The 18,408-nt window shown below is 43.3% G+C and overlaps 1 protein-coding gene across 6 annotated transcripts in view; it reads right to left on the reverse strand.

Moving 5' to 3' along the window:
• LRRC8D (leucine rich repeat containing 8 VRAC subunit D) overlaps window positions 1-18,408 on the reverse strand; it is a 114,987-nt gene that overhangs the window by 86,378 nt on the left and 10,201 nt on the right. For 2 of the 6 annotated variants that reach the window (XM_082857676.1, XM_082857675.1), the window contains exon 2: window positions 7,381-7,523. The exons of 1 other annotated variant lie outside the window; for it this stretch is intronic. The gene's annotated coding sequence lies outside the window, so the exon portion shown is untranslated. Of the gene's footprint in view, window positions 1-7,380; window positions 11,811-16,202; window positions 17,692-18,408 lie in introns of those variants that run through there. 3 more of the 6 variants (XM_082857677.1, XM_082857678.1, XM_082857674.1) reach the window with 3 other exon arrangements.

Raw genomic sequence — 18,408 nt, forward strand, 5'->3', positions numbered from 1 at the left:
TAGCAATGTACGACCCTAGACAAGACTGGACCAAGAATCTGAACCAAGATGCACCTCCTGCTCTCCTCACTTCTGCACCACGACCCCTCTGCTCCAGTCCCACATACTTGGTGCTCCTTACTGGGCTCTGAACCTGGGCTGTTTCTTCTTCCTTTTTTTTTTTTTCCTGTTCAGCCTGATAAATAATCCTATCCCTCCAATATTTAGCACTAAAATCACCTCTGGCATGAATTCTTTCCTCACAAACAAGAAAGAACAAAGCACTCCCTCCTTTGTGCCCCACTCTCTATTATTATTTATTACAAGGTATTGCTGTAAAGTGTTCCACACTCTAAGTTCTAGTTAATGATTTGTGTGTCTATCTTCTAAGGTCAGGCACTGTGTCATACTCACATTGTATCTTCAGAATTTAGCACAATGACTGGTGTACAGCAGATAGGAGGAAGAGAGATAAGGGAACTAAGATTTAATAGTTTGGAACTCAGCAAATGTCTGTTGAATGAATGAAGTAGTATAGCTGTCAATTACATTAGAATAATTGAAGAAGAGAGGAGCTGGTAAGACACGTGGACCTGACAGCTGGTGAGATGATCACAGAGGAACCTGAATGAGAAATGGAAAATGTCCACACTGATGAAGTCCTCTCCTGAGGATGTGAGGTCGGTCAGGTCAGAGGCTGGGGCTGTTGTCATTAAATGCAGGTGAATAGCTCCTATTTAAAGCACAACAGGAGAACAATTCCAACAGCCCAAGGACATTGGTCTTATAAGCAGGTTTTGGACTCTAGAACATTCTACATTATCATTTTATCAGACTTTATGCAAGCTTAGTACCTTTCAGTAGGTGGACTGCGTCCCTCTACTATATCCATAAAGCACCTTAAGAACGGCAGACAAAAAAGACATGTAAATGCCTGCTTATCAAATAAAGCAAACTAGCACTTGGTGTGACATACAATGGAGACTGGAGAGAGAACGATACCCCCGAGCTGGGAACAGAGTGAAGCAAAGTAAAACTTGGAGAAAACCCGAGCTGAAACTGGCAGTGTTTTCCCAATAAAAAACATCTATAATTAACAGGCTTTCAAGAGTATTCGGCCATATATTACGGCATCACACCTCATAAAACATTCATTCAAAAGCCATATCAGGAATGCATATCCCAGCTCTATGAGCACGCGCAGATCACTGAAGAAGAGAGGACTTTGAAGTGAAACACCCACTGCCCTACATAGATGACCAAGCATGAAAGGGAGCCGTGATTGCTAAAAAAAAGAAATAATAATAAAATCGAGAAGAAAGTGTAATGTCAGGAATGTTAGGGTTACGTTAAATTATGCTACTAAATAAATAATATTCCTGAAGGAGTAAACACATTTCTCGAAAATACATTTGCAGATGTAAAGGGCTAGCACATACAAATAAGGGCAAGACAGCCACCCAAAATAATCTCAAATAGTTTTGAACTTTTAAATTTATATCAGTCATGATAATAAGATCAAGTCGTGTAAGTGTACGGGTAAGATAAGGCATATTTCAAAGCCCTAGTCACGTAAAAAAGTGAACCAACGACCCAGGAACACACAAATAAGCCATCTGAACAAAACAGAGATCTCAGAAGGAGATCTGTATAAATGTACACTTATATGCTAGAGGTGGCACCAAAAATCTGTGGAGAAAGAGTGGATTATTTGGTAAATAGTGTTGAAGAAACTGGCTCACAAGATGAACAGTTTTTAAAAAATAAAAATGAATTTACACCTCGTATCTTAAACTTCGAATCGTTTAAAAACCCAAGAGTAAACCTATAAAGCTAAGAAAGTGAAGAGAGACTATAATATGAGCCTAGAATAGGGAAGCGTTTCTTAAATGACTCAAAATGCACAGACCACAATAATGTTAAAAACTGGTGGGTTCAACTACATTAAAATTAAAGATTTTGTTGCTGTTGTTACTGAAAGGCACCACACACAAACTTATCAGACAAGTGACATTATGGGAGAAAGTATCCACCATATCCACAGCTAACAAGGCATTAACTTCTAGAAGATACAAGGAACTCCACATGAATTCTTTCAAGGAACTTTTTACAAGAAAAGGGGAAGAGACCCAATTCACAGAAACGGGAAATTAAGTACGTGAAGAGACGCTCAACCTCACTTATAAATCAAAACAAGGCAAAATTCAACCATGAGCCACAACGAACATCTAACGGATAGCAAAAATCAGGAAATTTGTTAATAAGAAAAGAAATCATCGTGTAGAATTGGTGGAGATATAAAACTGACAACAATCTGTGCAGTTCCTCGTAAAATCAGTATGCTATGTCCTAAGATCCAGCAATATTGCTTGTGGACGATACTGCCTCAAGAAACTCTTACCAGCAGATTCAATACACTCATGACTATAAGTATACGTTCCTTGGTGGGGAAAAGAGCCTACATACTGCATGGAAGCCAAAAATACTTATAAAAATGTTGACCCTTTCATGTCCCTATTCCTAAAGTCGGCATGTTCTGTACGATTTTAACTGAACCTCTGCTGCAAAGGTAGGTAAGACTAAACAAAATGTTCTCGTTTCTCTTTACAGGTGAGGTTAAGGACAGAGAAAGAAGCAGATGTGATGACAGAAATGTTTGAGCCTGGGGACTGACAAACCTGGATCCGAGGCCAGGCCTCAGCTTGTCCATGTGACCTGGATAAACTCCAATCTCCACTTGCCTCAGTTTCTTTACCTATACAAGAGGGATATTACCCACGCTGTACAACACCAGAAAGATTACAGATAATCCATATAAAGCATTCAATAAATAGAAAGTGATTTTTTTTTTTTTTAAACCAGAAAAAAGAGCACCATGCACTAACCCTAACAGATTTTGGTGCCCTGCCTAATCTGCCTTCAACAGAACACCAAAACCTCAGCAATGGGCATGGAAATCAGAGAGACAGATTCAATATGAACCTATATGCCAGCTTTTTCCACTACAGAACAGGGTAAATAATCTCTCTCCTTCTATACACTTATTGAAAACTGTAAAAGTTAAGATTGGGAAGGCTCTCTTAGCTTCTGCGAAATGAATATAAGGCTGCAGATGGTGGCAGTTATGACAGTGGTGACCCTGGGACTGGTGTCGGAGTCTTGACTCGACAAACATAATAAGGAAGCACCGTAGGCAGAATGTCGGGAGAATGCTCTTAGAAGAACTCCAGTTACCCGTAACTGAGTAACTACAGGACCTCAAAGCTGACCATGAAAACAATTAACCCAGAAACAAGATCAGATCCAAAGTCAGGACTTTACACATTACCTATTTAATGTACAACGAAGACGAAAAATTCCACTTGGGAATCTTTATAACCTGACGGCTAACATAACGTACATCACCATTTCTGCATCTGCAGCCTGGAGCAGTTGTTTTACTTCAGTCCTGAGTCCCCAACCTGTGGACTTCAGGATCCTGGCAGAAGTCGGTAGACTGAACCCCTGTCCCACTCATACACGTACTACTATTTTACAAATACGGGAAGATGCTGTGGTGATTCTTTATAATATATATCCAGTTAAGTAATATTAAAGAGTGACTTTGTCACTAAATATTACCAATCATCAGAAATGAGAAGTAAAACTCTGAACAAGTCAAAATCTTTGAAATCCTTTAGTAGTATAGTTTCCTGATTTTTGTAAGGGTTGAGAGCCACTGCTTTAAAGTTCACAATTTCCAATTGAAGATAATTTTTATTTTATAATAGACATGAAGGAAAAGAGAGGGTTGTGAAAAACTGAAAATCCTAATGCACATTTATCTCCATTCCTAGTCCTCTCTTGGCCATAAACTTTTCCTTGGCATTTCACATCAAAGCCAGCTACCCTTTCATTCTTAGTTCACAAGCCACGGCAACTGTTTAAAACAGACAGAAGTGGCAGTGCATTGTGTATTAAGAAAATATGCATATATCATTCCATTCCTTACTTATAAAAGAAAAGATCACTCAGGGGCTTCCCTGGTGGCGCAGTGGTTGAGAGTCCGCCTGCCGATGCAGGGGACACGGGTTCATGCCCCGGTCCGGGAAGATCCCACATGCCGCGGAGCAGCTGGGCCCGTGAGCCATGGCCGCTGGGCCTGCGCGTCCGGGGCCTGTGCTCCGCAACGGGAGAGGCCACAACAGTGAGAGGCCCGCGTACCGCAAAAAAAAAAAAAAAAAAAAAAAAAAAAAATCACTCAGTTTATCTCCCTTTCCTCCCCCCTCCCTCTCCCCCACCTTCTCCCCCTTCTCCTGATGCTTTGACACAATTCTACAAGGTGGAAGTTATAGATCACTACAGATACTTCAATTGTTGAAGCCAAAATAAATATTTTATCCAGCATATCCCACTGAAAATATACTCTAAATTTTAATTTATATTCTTCTCGGTGTAACATAAAAATCCTAGCTAAAGAGAGCCTCAACATTAAATGTTGCAAAAATAAGAAAAATAAACTTATTTCCATCTGGGGAGTATTACAAAACTATTTAATATATAAAGTATATATGGATTTGCCCATGTCTTTTATAATATAAGCTTTTCAGTAAGTTATCCTGAACTGGGGTGAGGAAGTTGGGGGGCTATGTACAGTGGTCATACAGTATGTAGGGTAGTGGAGTATGAAGAGAGCTATATACATCATTTATTAATTTTTTAATTTATTATTTCTTTTCTGGGATGTAAACTATGTCCTAGGGGTAAACCAGAAATGTTGTTTTTTACTCTAAGAAGTTAAAATATGCTAATATGACCTTTCAAAAAGATACTGTTCACTAAGACCTGACATAAAATATGTGTAAATTAAAATATGCCATTAGAATGTTGGCAGCAGAAAACAAATCACAACGATGCAAACACAGCTAAATCTAGTAACTAACACAGAGGAAGTGTAAATTTCAAACATGGAAACAACAACAATAAAACCCCCTAATAGCTCTGGGTAGAGAGGAATGGGAAAAGATCTGGAGATTTAGGTGAAGTTAATCTCCAGTCAGTGTTTATCAGCTCTCTTTTAGAAAAGCAAAAGGGCATCTGGATCAGCGTTGCCATCTCTTCCTTAAGCGGCCACTTTCCAGATTACAAGAGAGCCAAGCACTATAAAGCAGAAGACTCTTGTTCAAGTCCCAGCACGTCCATTTACCAGTATGACCACTGACAAGTCACATTTTATCAGCCTCAGTTTCCTCACTCCATCAAATAGAATAAATGAATCCTATTCCAGACTGTTAAACAGAGTAATAAATTATACAGGAGATATAGAAAATGCGCAATGAGGATCTAAAGGCCATTTATTATGATTCCTGGGTTATTATTTAATTAGTATCAAATTCCACTAGGGTGGGAATAAATCCTGTTCCTAAACAGGGGACAAGTTTGGGAGGTCACAAAGGCTGTTCTATTTTATCTTGAAACAGAATGACAGATGTTGAGGAAAGTCCTCAGGTGAATTGATGAATCAGAGGGCCAGGAGTATACCTGGGTATAAAAATAGAGGCAAAATACTATGGTTGTACAGGTCTTTCAAGAGTCTCTCTTAATGACTTGTTTTCACTTTTAATCTCATGATGTATTTGGCAAGAAGAGGCATAAACACAAGCTTCTCACAATTAAATTCAAACTTAAGAAGTCCACATCTATCTAGAAAAAGATAAAATTAATTGCTCAGCGCTCATAGTGTATCTTGGCTACTTAATGCTAACACAATGATGCCAATTACTGATAATATCACAATGCTCAAAGCACCTGCATTTTAAAAGAGATTAAAGTTCTGAAGGCTACTGGAATAATGGGATCTTATAATTTAAATTACCTCCACGCTGCCAATAAGAAAAAGAAAGGGAGGGAGGGGAAAGTACAAATGTACCAGGCTGAGTAACTACAAAAGATTTTCCTCTCAAAGCAAAATTAATTATGTAGTAAATAATATTTCACTACAAAAAGCATCAGCATTAGAGTGGTATAGTCGGCATAGGACATCACAAATTTAAATTCTACAACCAACCCTGCTTCCCGAGAAAGCCTGACCACCCAATAAGGTGAAGGGGCTAAGTGCACATAGTACTGTGCTTTTGCACTTTCCCTCCCTGCTACAGAAAGAGGCTCTTCTTTGCAGAATCTCACTTTCCTCCCCTCTAGTCATTTGTATGGATCCCTTCTTCCAAAAGGAAGAGAAAGAAGACACTACTGGCTTTAACTTCATTCAAACATTTAAATTGAGGCTACAATCTTCCCATCAAACTGCCTCTCACCTCCTCTCAACCATCACACCTCCTTTAGTGTCCCTCCACAAGACTGGAGTTCAACCAGGTAGACAAATAAAGGTGGGGAAACAAGACCGGGCTTTCACTGGGGGGAAAAGTCCGTCTGATTTAGTCCGCAGAGGAGCTGCCAGGGAAATGAAGAAGCAAAAACTCTGCTCATAAAACTAACCTTTCCTCTAGCATTTTGTTCTCCACCTATGCACTTCTGAGATGGAGTAAGACAAGCAATGTGAAACCGTAACCTACCCAGTGAATTTGAGAAAAGTCGTTCTCAATTTTACTCTGATGAAAAATGGCATTTAATGAATAAAGATGTCAGGCTTCTACCTTTAAAAGTATCTCTGTCTCAGCAAGAGAGGCTGGCTAAGAATCCCCAACTGGAATTAACAAGCCAGACATCAGACTAAACATCTCAGAACTAGCTGCCCCTCATTCCCGGTCACTACCTTTCCAGTGTGTGTCTGCATCACGAACTCCCTCAGTTCCTGACAGCCTGGCTCTTCCAAAATGGAAAGCAAAGAGCCTGGACTCCTCTGTTTCACCGGCTGAAGAGCTGGTGAGATTTCTTAGCCCGGACACCAAGCCTCTTGCTCCCCTTTCCACCTTACAAATCACCCTCAACTCATCCTCTTTCTCCCCCAGTTACCCACCCCTCCCACTCACATTACTCTTAATAACACCCAAGCCACCCATTTCTGTAGATAACCCCTGGCCTGGAGAACAAAGTGAAGAACAAAGAACCGCTGCTTCAGGCGGCAGGAGGAGGAGAGGCGAGGGTGGAGAGGGCAGCTGAGGACTGGGAAGCCTCCCGGGCACAAGCAGCCCAGCCTGGAAAGCTCCTGCCTAGGGTGGGTGAGGAAGCGGGGCAGGTCCCGTGGGCGCCGCGTGCTGCCACGCGCCTTATCGCCGGGGTCCAACGCACCCGGGTAGCAAAGCCACGGAGTTTGGAGAGATCCTCCTGGACAGAAAGCAGCCAGGGGGGCGCAACCTAGAAAAGGCACGGCGAGTGAGGCTGCAGCGCGGGAGCTGCAGATCCGCTGAGTGACTGAGTGACAGCCCAGCGCCCGGCCCGCGGGCTCGCAACCCAGCCCCGCACCTGGACCAGGCGGCCACCCTGCTCCCTCAGGGCGCTCTCCTCTCCGGGGAATGGCTTCCGGCGGGCTCCGCGAGCTGGAACCGGCGCGACTTCACTCTTCCATCCTGGGACCCGGCGGCACGTTACAGACAGCCCTGCACTTCCTGTTTGAAACACAGGGGAGAGAAAGACCGAGAGAGATCCGAGTGCCGGCCAAGCGGAGGGAGGGACGCAGGCCGGCGAGGAGGGCAGACGAGGGGGCTGCGGGTTGCATAACCACCGCCGCCCGCCTCGCACGGTCCGCGGCACCCAGCGCTCTCCCGGAGGGCGACCCGCCACCCCGGCGGCCCGCGAGGTGGCTGCCCGCGGCCCGGCCTCCCCCTGCCGGCGGCCTCGCCTGCGGTGCACTGGCAGCCCTTCCGTTTCCAGCCCCCGCCTGGGTTTCCCCCTCCCCGCGCGGACCTAAGTCAACTACAAGCTGTCCGCCTGCCTCAGTGTTCCTCCTTTCCTCTCCTCTCCGCCCCCGGAAAAAAAAAAAATCGGCTGGAGGGGAAGGTATAAAGACAAGCTGAGCCTTTCCAGGGGAGAGGAAGCTGGATTTACGCACAATTTTAAACTTAGCCACATCCCAGTATATCCACTACAGCTCAGCTGCCGAAAGAGCTTCTGGATGGGAAATTACTTCTCTTGCGCCTGGCTGACTCAAAAGGGAGAGCGTTCATGCAGCAGCCACGAACTGCCAAAAAAAATAAAAAAGTATTCCGGGCTCCTAGGCTGTCTACTGGGATCCTTACCGGCACAGAGCCCTAATATTTACATAAACCAATTCCACACAAAAGATCATCATATAGTGCATTCTTCCAGAAAACAATTAAGTATTTCTCCGGGCGTATGAATCACAGAGCAGTTCCAAAGTTCTGCGTTTGTCCATTTTGTCACCCTCTGACTTGGGTGAACTTCGGGGTAGTGTTTAAAAGATAGTAAACAGGTGGTTTAAGAATTTGCCATAGGCAGAGTGTACCAGCTCCAGGAGTCCGCTTATGCGTTCAGTGCCCAGTTTCTGGGCTTCCAGGTGTGGACAGATTCACCGGTACCCTGCGTGCCCTTGCACACGAATCTATCAGGTTGCAAGGCACCTACAGCACTGTCTCTGATAAACAGCTCCTTTTATCATCAAGGTGATAGCTTAAATAACAGTTATTCCTGTTTCAAAACTCAACATGGAGAACAGAATATAAAGGATGATTATTCTACATAAAAACTTAAATTTTGACTGAAAGAAAGAAACTGATGGACATTAAGCTCCTGCTAAGCGTTAGCATCTCATTTTAATCTCCCTTTAGTCTTAATATTTCCCAACAGATCTGCAAAAGTCCTATTCTCATATTGCCAATTGAGGAAGCAGGGTCAGAGAAGTTAAGTAACTGTCCTGATGTCTTAGCTAGAAAGTGGTCAAATGGAGAATTGAATAAGAGTTCTTTCCTAAGTGTAAAATCTGGGCCATTTCCTCTAAGCTCTGCTTATTCTCAAAACAATAGTGAATTCTCAGAGAAAAATCAAGCCCATCGACCATCTGTGATCCATTCCTTCATCTCCAAACGAGCCTGCAATTCCATGCTATCACTCTGTTGAACTAGCTAGGCTCCTTACCCACCTGAATAATATGTACCTTGATTACTTGAGCAGAGGACACCGTGCTCTTTCCCATTATCTACCACTGGCTCTGTCCGCCTTTTCAGAATTACTCGGTGGCAAAAGTTCAAAAGGTTCTAGGATAGCCACTCATATGCCAAGGTACAAAGTCTATCCAGTTCAGAACCTAATCTGCTGACTAATGTTTGTTCCCTGAATTCTCTTCCAACTGGGCCCTTTTAAGAGGAAGGCAAACAAACAAACAAAAACCACACCACACAAAACAAAACATGCATGGACTCCACTCTTAGTGAAACTTGAAATTCTCTCACTTTCCACCTCCTTCTGCTTTGGCACTTAGTTCACACTCACCTGTCAATAGCATGCTGCCGTGAGCCTCCTGACAAGCCAAGAAACAGAGCACGTATTAAGAGGTGATTAAGAAGCTTGGCAATGAGACCCCAGATACTTGAGCGGAGAGTGAGGGAGAAAGTGAGTGCTTTTGTCTTGTCTGCTGATGAGCTATGTCTCACTCGCCCTTCCCCACCACCTCACTCAGCAGCACAGACTCTGGAGCTGTAGGGCGTGCAGGTGAAGGGCAAGGACAGTTCAAGTGTGCCGGTAGGGGCTGGGCAGGGGCAGATGCACTCCCGTCCTTCAGGTTTACACAGTGGCACGCGGGCTTATTACTAACAACCTCCTGAGGGATCTTAGCATGCTTTTAGGGTCCAGGTCTGCCTCTGCTGCCATCATTTTCCTTCTCTCAGTCCCTTGCTTACCCTGGGCCTGTCCACTCTTCATTTCTTTTCACCAACCTAATGCTTCTTCCCAAAGCACTGCCATTGCTTTCCCACAAAGTACCTGGTGGGAGGGAGGGAGGAAGGAGGGCACTAAACCCAAAACTTCTCTCAATTCTCTCATTTAAAACAAAAAGTCAATAATTACCATGTTTTGGATACAATTCTATTTTAAAATACCTTTTGGTATCTCTGCCTTCATTTCTGTTACTCATAAATCCAAGAGCCTAAAAGGAAAACCTCTAAAGAAAAATGAAATTCTTGAGACAAAGCAAAGGAAACATGCTTAAATTAAGCTGTCTGGATCCCAAAGTTCATAGTTTGGATAATACAACATCCTAAGATTGCATCCATTCCTGACAAGTATATAACCTAACAATCACAAGACCAAAGCATCATATCGTACTTTCTCACAGCTCAGCTATTCTCCTGCCCCTTCTGTATTTCATGGAAAGTGTTTCTTCCTTGCCACCGTTAGGCAGAAAAAAATATTAAAATAACAACCTCATAAAAAGAGAAAAACATGCTCCCAGGTAGGCACAAATGACTCCACAAAAAATAAAACTGATTTTGGAAGAATACTGGAGGTTAATTTTGCAAGTCTCCACTCCCTAAGTACCACAGTCTGTGGACCAACACAGCAAAGTGTGAAAGCCATTTTAGAGGCTCCAAATTAAGTGACAAAAGATAGCTTTCCTGAGGACTAATGGGTGTGGAGAAAGAGATGATAAACTCATATCCCGAAACGATGCTCCTTATCTTTCTTCATCTTAAAAGAGAAAGACCTTACTTTGGTGATTAAAAATGTCTGCCACACGATTTCTCTGTGTGAGGAATCTTGGCCATTATTACAGCTGGATTTTCTGCAAACAAAAAAAGAAAAATGACAACAAGCCATCTGGTTACCTAAGAGACTGTCTCTCTGTAATAGCAGCCTTCACAGCGGCATCCCTGTCTCTGTCTTCACTTCCAGGGTAGCACATGCAACAGGCTTTTCTGTGAAGGAGGTCTCTGGCACTCACACTCATCTCCCGGCCTCTGCAAAACCTGGGCCATGGCTTTCAAGGAAAATGTCTTCAGAGCCAACTGGCTGGCTTGACTGGCATTTACCCACGGACGGTTATTAGCCATTTTCTAGGAGCCAGAGTGTCATTTCCCATGGCAAAAATGTAGCAAGGGGATGCAAATCACCTTTTTAAAAAAGTCTGCCCGCAAGGTGGTTTAGGCTCCCTCCTAGGCACAAGAGTCTCCTGGTTTCAAGCAAGTTGAGAAGGAAAGCACTACTCAGAACACCTGCAGCATTACTTGGAAGACCCAGCTACACGTCAGAAACACAGGCTTTGGGTGGCTACAGGCGCGAGCTGGTATGTCCCTGAGCTCAGTGCTTCAAAGCACACACATCTTGAGCAGAATTAGTAACATTTACATAGGACCCACACATGCCCTGCCTCACTGGATTCTCAGAACTGCCTTTGCAAGGAGGTCTCATTACCACTGTGCGAGAAGTGGAGCTCATAGGTGTTTTTCTCAAAGCAGGAGGTAATGGAGCTAAAATTCACCCTGGGTCTGTTCTTCCTCTGAATTGAGAAGAAATGAGTAGGTGCATTTTGGCTGTGGATTTATTATTCCGTGCTACACATCTTTTACTCAGAAGAATCTCTCTCAACTATATCACGTGATTTCATCAACTTCCCAAGTTGTTTGAAAGAGTAAACTATAAACATGTATTTTCCAACGGGCCAACTGATTCTTAGCAATATGTCAATATAAATTAGGTTAAACATGATCTTAGGTTGCAGCTGAAAAGTATTTAATAAAATAATAAATAAGACAGATCCACAGGTCGATCAAACTGTGATGGACAAAATCGTTTTTTTTTTTTTTTGGTCTGAGTTGGGTCTTTGTTGCTGCATGCGGGCTTTTCTCTAGTTGCAGTAAGCGGGGGCTACTCTTCCTTGTGGTGCGCGGGCTTCTCACTGCTGTGGCTTCTCTTGTTGTGGAGCACAGGCTCTAGGGCGCGTGGGCTTCAGCAGTTGTGGCGCCACGGCTCAGTTGTGGCTCGTGGGCTCTAGAGCACAGGCTCAGTACTTGTGGCACATGGACTTACAGTTGCTCCACTGTGTGTGGGATCTTCCTGGACCAGGGCTCGAACCCATGTCCCCTGCATTGGCAGGCAGATTCTTAACCACTGCACCACCAGGGAAGTCCCAATGGACAAAATCTTAATACATTTTTTCCAAGTTTCCCCTCTCATTCTTCAGTTAGTATGCAAATATACATGTAAAGTGAGCCATGATGGCTGATGTACTGTGATTCAGTGAACATAAATATGAAAGATCAGCAGGAAACCATATAGGCTTGACTAAATGCAAATACTTGTACATAAGTTAAGAGTATTCAAACTGTTCCTGGCACAGACTGCTAACATGAACAGCCTTGGGTTATTTACTGACTGTTGATCATGATGTGTATGGTGTAGACTAAACACTGTCCTATAAGACATTTTTCTTTGGAAGGCGTGTTTTGTCTGTTCATTGTCTGTAGTGGGTATTTCTGCCTCCTTATTAAAAAAAAAAATTTAAAAATTCTCTTTGGGCATCTGTTTAAAAATAATACATTAAAAACCCAACAACTTAAAATGATTTAACAGGTCCAATAAATAGAATGTTTATTACTAAGAAAATAATGTTCTTAAAAAGATTTTTTAAATATATAAATATCTACAATTACACACTGGGAAGTAGCAATATAAGAGTTGATAGGGAATAAGTCATATTGTCTACTGAGTATATCAATTCTCAACCACCTATTATAACGGAATCTTCAAGAAGAAAAGCAATTTACAAATAATTTAAGGTGGCAAAGCTGGACAGTTTGATCTTCATCTCCTTTCCTTTGCCTGCAGTGGAGTGACTAAGGCAAATAGCATGAAAGAGAAACAAAGTGCCTGGAAAACCCAGAAACGTTATTATAAACTTTTGAATGATTATTCATCAAGTTTTAAACTAAACCTAGCTAAACAAATTCCAACCACTTTACATGTATTGACTCAATTATTCTGGACAACTCTATGAAGCAAGAACTACCATTACTTCCATATTACAGACCAGGAAACAGACAAGAGCTATTAAGTAATTTGCCTAAAGTAATACTACTAGCAAATACCAGAACTTGGGCAGCCTGGTTGGCCACAGAATCTACTTTTAACCAACACATTTTACTACCAATGGGGTACCATTGGCTTGGGCTTGCTTTCTCCAGCACGAAAGTTCACGGGGAATAGTCCCATGCTAATGCAGAAGGAGAGAAGTGAAAGGGTCAGGGGTTTTCCTTTCTACAGCAAGAATGGAACCACTGGTTGTACACGGTCAGGGATGCAGTGCCTGCTACATGTTGCTGAATAAATGAATATTTAAAAGAAAGGAAAAGATATCTGCCGAACAGCCAACTCAGGAAGAAGGGCTGCTTCCTTACCTTGACCAGAATCCTGGATTGCAAGGCTCCAGGATTGCCCGCCTCCAGCACAACTGAATTAGCAAGGGAAGGGAATGCACCGAACTCCACGTGCTTTGATCTTGACGAAGCATTTGACAGTGCCCCATACAATCAGGATGGCCAAATCAACTGAAACTTATGTGGCTACAAGAACCACACAGGAGTTAAGCAGGCTGGAAAGAAAAGCACTGGATACATCTACCAGTGTGATGAAGAAAAGAACCACAAGGAACAGTATTCAATCTGTATTCAAGTAACTTAGAAATTATTCACACTGTTATAATCAAATTTGCACATAACGTTAATCTGGGAGGGGTGAAAAGGGCAAATGAGGGCAAGCCAACTGACTTAGTTAAATTAACAGAGAGGTGAGGAAAAACAGGACGTTTGGGTTCATTTCTGTTCTCCCTTTAATTTTCAGGGAGGGGCTGAGGATGCCCATTGGGTAGTAACCGCCTCTAGACCTGAAATGCCAAGACTGAACTAAAGGTAAAGTAAGCAATAGCAAACTGGATATGTTTAAGATTTTAGGAACTTCGGTCTGAACTTCAAAAAGCATGATCCTATTATTCCACACACCATCAGTAAAGTTCCACGGGAAATAATATTCCTTTCAACAAGAAGACTTTGTTAGCAAAACTCAAAGAAATGAAGGGGCTCAAAGGCTGAATTTAGAGGTCAGATGAAAAAGTCAGTGGTGTATGTATAATCTGGCCCCACTACAAATATGCTGCTCAGGCAGAAGGTCATGAGAATGGTTTGTAAACATACGGCAGGATAAAGAACAGCAGAGAAGGAAGAGAGAAGAGAGCAAAAACTTGGACTAACATTATTTTTTTAAGCATAAATTATAATTTCTAATTTTTTTTAATGTTGAGAAATTGCTTCTCCCTTGGTAGAACTGTTTGCTCTCCCAGCAAAATTTATACTTTAAAAGTCAGTCGTTGATTTAGAACTCAAGAAACGGAAGCAGGAGGGGTCTGCAACATTTGGGAAAAAAAAGAAAATGGCCTAACTTCACGCTAGGTCCCAGGAAATGTACAAGTGAGCATCATACCATTCAACTCCTAAGAGACTGAAGAGCTGAACAATTAGCTCTGTAGCCACCATGCCCCAGGCAGCGGACTCCACAGCTGATGAGAGATTGTCAAGGAAGGGACAGTCACGAAGGAAATGCTGCATGTTCCATTTCCTTCGAAATAAACAAACAAAAAAAGCGGGTGGGGCAGGGTAGGGGACTTAGCACAAAGGCATAAAGTTTAGAGCCATAGTGCATTCTATTGTAGATATGAATGGGAAAATTTATGTGAAAATGATGATGCTCTGAGATTATTTAATATCTATACGGAATAATAAGCAAACGATGAAACCTAAATAGACAGATCTTCCCCAAGGTTTGATTCCTGGCCGCCTCCTATGGTTTATAAATCATCCACACGATGGCAAACTCACAGTTAGCCTCAGAATGTCTACAGGCCCTACTCCCTTACCTGACTGCACTCAGAATCACCTGCAGGCTTTTAAACAGAATATCTGGGGCAGGGGGTGGGTGGGTGCTGCTGGTGGGCATGGGGTGTTCCCAGGATCTGTATGTTTAAGGACTCCCAGGTGACCCTATGCTGCAGTCTGGTTGGGGAACCTTTGCTGCACACACTCTACTCCTTTCTAGACACTGCCACCAGAATCAGTCACATCAGAGACTAAATGATTCCCCTTCTCAAGAACGTTTAATGGAATAACCTTCAAAGGCAATGGAATGAAGTCTAAATTCCTTAGCAGGACACTCGAGACCCTCTGTGATCTGTCCCAAACTACTTTTCTGCCCTCCTTCCCTCCCACATCCCTCACTCTGTCACAGCACCATTCCCCGAACACATCACACGCTTCTTTTATGTCTTTGGCACTTGCTGCCCCAATGTTCCCTCAGCGCTGCTCAAGTTATTTTTCTCTGTGAAAACTTCTCTGATCTTTCCAGTCAAAATCAGTCTCTCCTTCCTCTCAACAAATGTTCAAAAAAATTAGCTCATGCAGGAATTACAGCATATACCGCGTGCTGAGCTGAATTACACCAAACTGCGTAGGTGGTGGTCTCCCCCTGAAAGCAGGGGCATGTAACACACTCATTTTTCATACTGTGAATGAGAGACAGACCTAGGTTCAAAGTTTAGCTCTTCCGGTTACTTACTAGCACTGTAACCCTTGGTAGGTTATTTAAATACTATGAGCCTCCATTTTATAATCTTTGAAATGGGACACACACAAAATGATTCCTACCTTCATGACTCATTTGAGGATAAAACAGGAAAAGTGGCCCAATGCGGACCACCTAAAATGCACCAAAATGACAGCTGTTGTAAATATCATTTATCAATTTTTGTTTCCTATCCTACCAGAATGCATTGCGGAGATAGTAAGAGTTCCAGAAGTATTTGCCTCCACTCAAAAACAAACAAACAAACAAAAGCATTTGCTTTCAAAGTAATAAGCAGTGATTTCTTAAAGCCCTTTCTCCTTGCCCGATTTTGTTCTGTTATGAAGGGCATTTCATAATATTTCTATTGAGAAGTCATTTCTTAATCCCCTTTCTTTCCTTCAAAAATCAATGTACAAAATTCTAACGAACAAGCCCTGTCTGTCCCTCCTCCTCCAGCTTGGCTTTCTGCTTTGAACTACAGTAACTGCACTGCCCAGAGAATTGCCCGCTTCACCCTCACAACAAACAGCACTTTGTAGGCAAACTGGAGGCGAGCCCAAAGCGGGAGGGGGGCACCAAGGAAAAGGAGTTTGGGCCAGAAACTGAGCGGACATCCACATTATCATCCACACTGTACCACAGGTAAGGAGAGAACAGGAAAGGAAAGAAGCTCAGATCAACGCAAACCTTCCCACCAATTCCCAAGCCTCCAGCTCACCACTCACCCAACAGGAAAGACTCCCGAGGCTCACAGAGCGCACGTAGGTCCCCAGCTGCCTAACACACACGGCCATTGTTGTCAATAACATATCGTCCTATGTAATAGCTTCTTATCCTCACCAAACCAATCCTATTGCCGTTATCACCCCACCCCCTCCACCAATTACAGGGGATGAAACCCAAGTCGGGAAGTCCAAGGCCACACAGTCAGTAGCAATCAGAAGAGTGCCAGGACTAAACTCAAGTCATCTAAGCTCCAAGTCCTTGGCCCTTCCCACGGACTTTTATGAAGTGTGAAAAGCGATTTTTAAAACTTTCTCAGAAGCTCACCAAATCCACTAGTTGTAAAGGTAAGAGTTTCTGTCCTCTTAAAAACAAATCTGGTGCCAAGAGTGAGGGCTGTCACAGCAAGGAGGCCCCACCTGCAGCCCTTAGAATGATCAGTCCGGTATCTTAGGACAGTGTTCCAGGAAGACCCTTTAGTTTCTGTTCCTAGACGGAAACTGTCTCCTGACAATTCTGTTTGTTCATGTGGTTTGGGGAGCAGGTATTAGGGAAGGAGTATAATTTTCTTTTTTTTTAAATCAAACCCTGATCCTGAGTTTAAAGCTGAGGTGATATGGAAAGCAAAAAATGTTTGTAAAAGCCTATCCTTGTCGTGAGAAGAGTACAAGAGGCCATAACGCAGTCCTCAAAAGCACAGATTCTGAAGCCATGACTGCCTGGGTTCCAATCACAGCTCTGTCGCTTCCAGCTCTGTGGCCTTGAGTCCCCTGGCTGCTCACAGAGATGGGGAAGTGCAGCCAGACAGGGCAACTGGGCCTTGTTGTTCTCTGCTACAAATGGGCTGTTGTGAGGAACACATGACCTAATACATATAAAGTGCTCCAAGCAGTGCCAGGCATGTGTAAGTACTACGCAAGTGTTTCCTATTATTATTTCCAGAATAGATTAGTCTCTACAATTGTGTTCTTTTTCAAGTGTATTTTAAGAAGGCTGAAGAAGACTTCTTGCACAATTTGTTAATCCATAACGCCCCAAACCAGCACGACGATTATTTACAAATTTCACTTCCTGATAGGATCTTCCAGGATTTCCATCTGTGGACTAGAGTCCCCAGAAGAACAAACAGTGGAATTCGAAGAATCTTCCTCCTTCCCAGCAACAGTGCAAGTAAATCTGTACCCATTCTCTCCATACTACAAAGGGGCTTCCACGCTGAGAAACTAAATAAAACAAAACGAAGAACTTATAGCATTGAACTAACTAACATAGGGGAACATCTGTAAAATTTGCTTTATATTCTGAAAACAACCAAAGCGTTAAAAATTTAAAGTTATACCAGCTGAGAAAGACATGGTTCAGGTCACAGAGGGACGGCAATCCTAAGGACTGGGATAAAACCTGCTGATGAATCAAAAGATTTATTTCCCAGAAAATGCTGGAATTCCAAGAACAATGTGCTATCCTTGGGATGATTAAGAGAAAAATGGTTTTAAAAATCCCCTCTCAGGCTAAAAGTCTAGACTCAGCTAGTAACAGAGCTGCTAGAGTATCACCTCTCCTCTCCTTCGGAGAGGGCGTATGTACTACAACAGATTAGACTTAAACAATGGAAGGATTTTCCCCAGAACAGCAGATAAAACTAAAGACAGGAGCACTAGAAGGAAGGGTCACAACACAGGTCTGGGGTCATGGCCTGCCCGGGGGCACCCAGCCAGGAAGAGGGGCTAAAACTCAGCCTGCACTGACCTCCAATCAGCGTGCCTGGCGGGGCAGGTGCACCCCTGCGGCCACTGACTTCACACGAAGGGACCATGGGGGCTACACCAGTGGCACTGAGCACACCAGCCCCCCGCAAGCCAAACAAGCTGGGGTCCAGAGCCATCCGGGAGCGGCGGGGCTATCGCCGCCCAGACAATGCCGTGGTTTACGGGGTGGGGGAAGAGTGCTTGTCTGTACCGTGCAAACGTTTTCAGCTTTCCTGGTTTACTTTGTGACGCCAGCTGTCCTGTCGTCGCCTCTTCCTTTCCTCACTCTATATTCTCCTGACCTAAATCCTTTCTTTTCCTTTTCACTCCAATTCTCCTTTTCAAGAAGCCACCACACAAGTTGACGTGCACACTAGGAACGGCAAAACAACAGCCCTCTGCCCAACCAGAGCTTCTGCGCTATTTCTGAATATTTATCACATCACAATGTTCCCTTCTC

Source organism: Leucopleurus acutus (assembly GCF_964270905.1).
Source record: "Leucopleurus acutus genome assembly, chromosome: 2".
Lineage (NCBI taxonomy): Eukaryota > Metazoa > Chordata > Mammalia > Artiodactyla > Delphinidae > Leucopleurus > Leucopleurus acutus.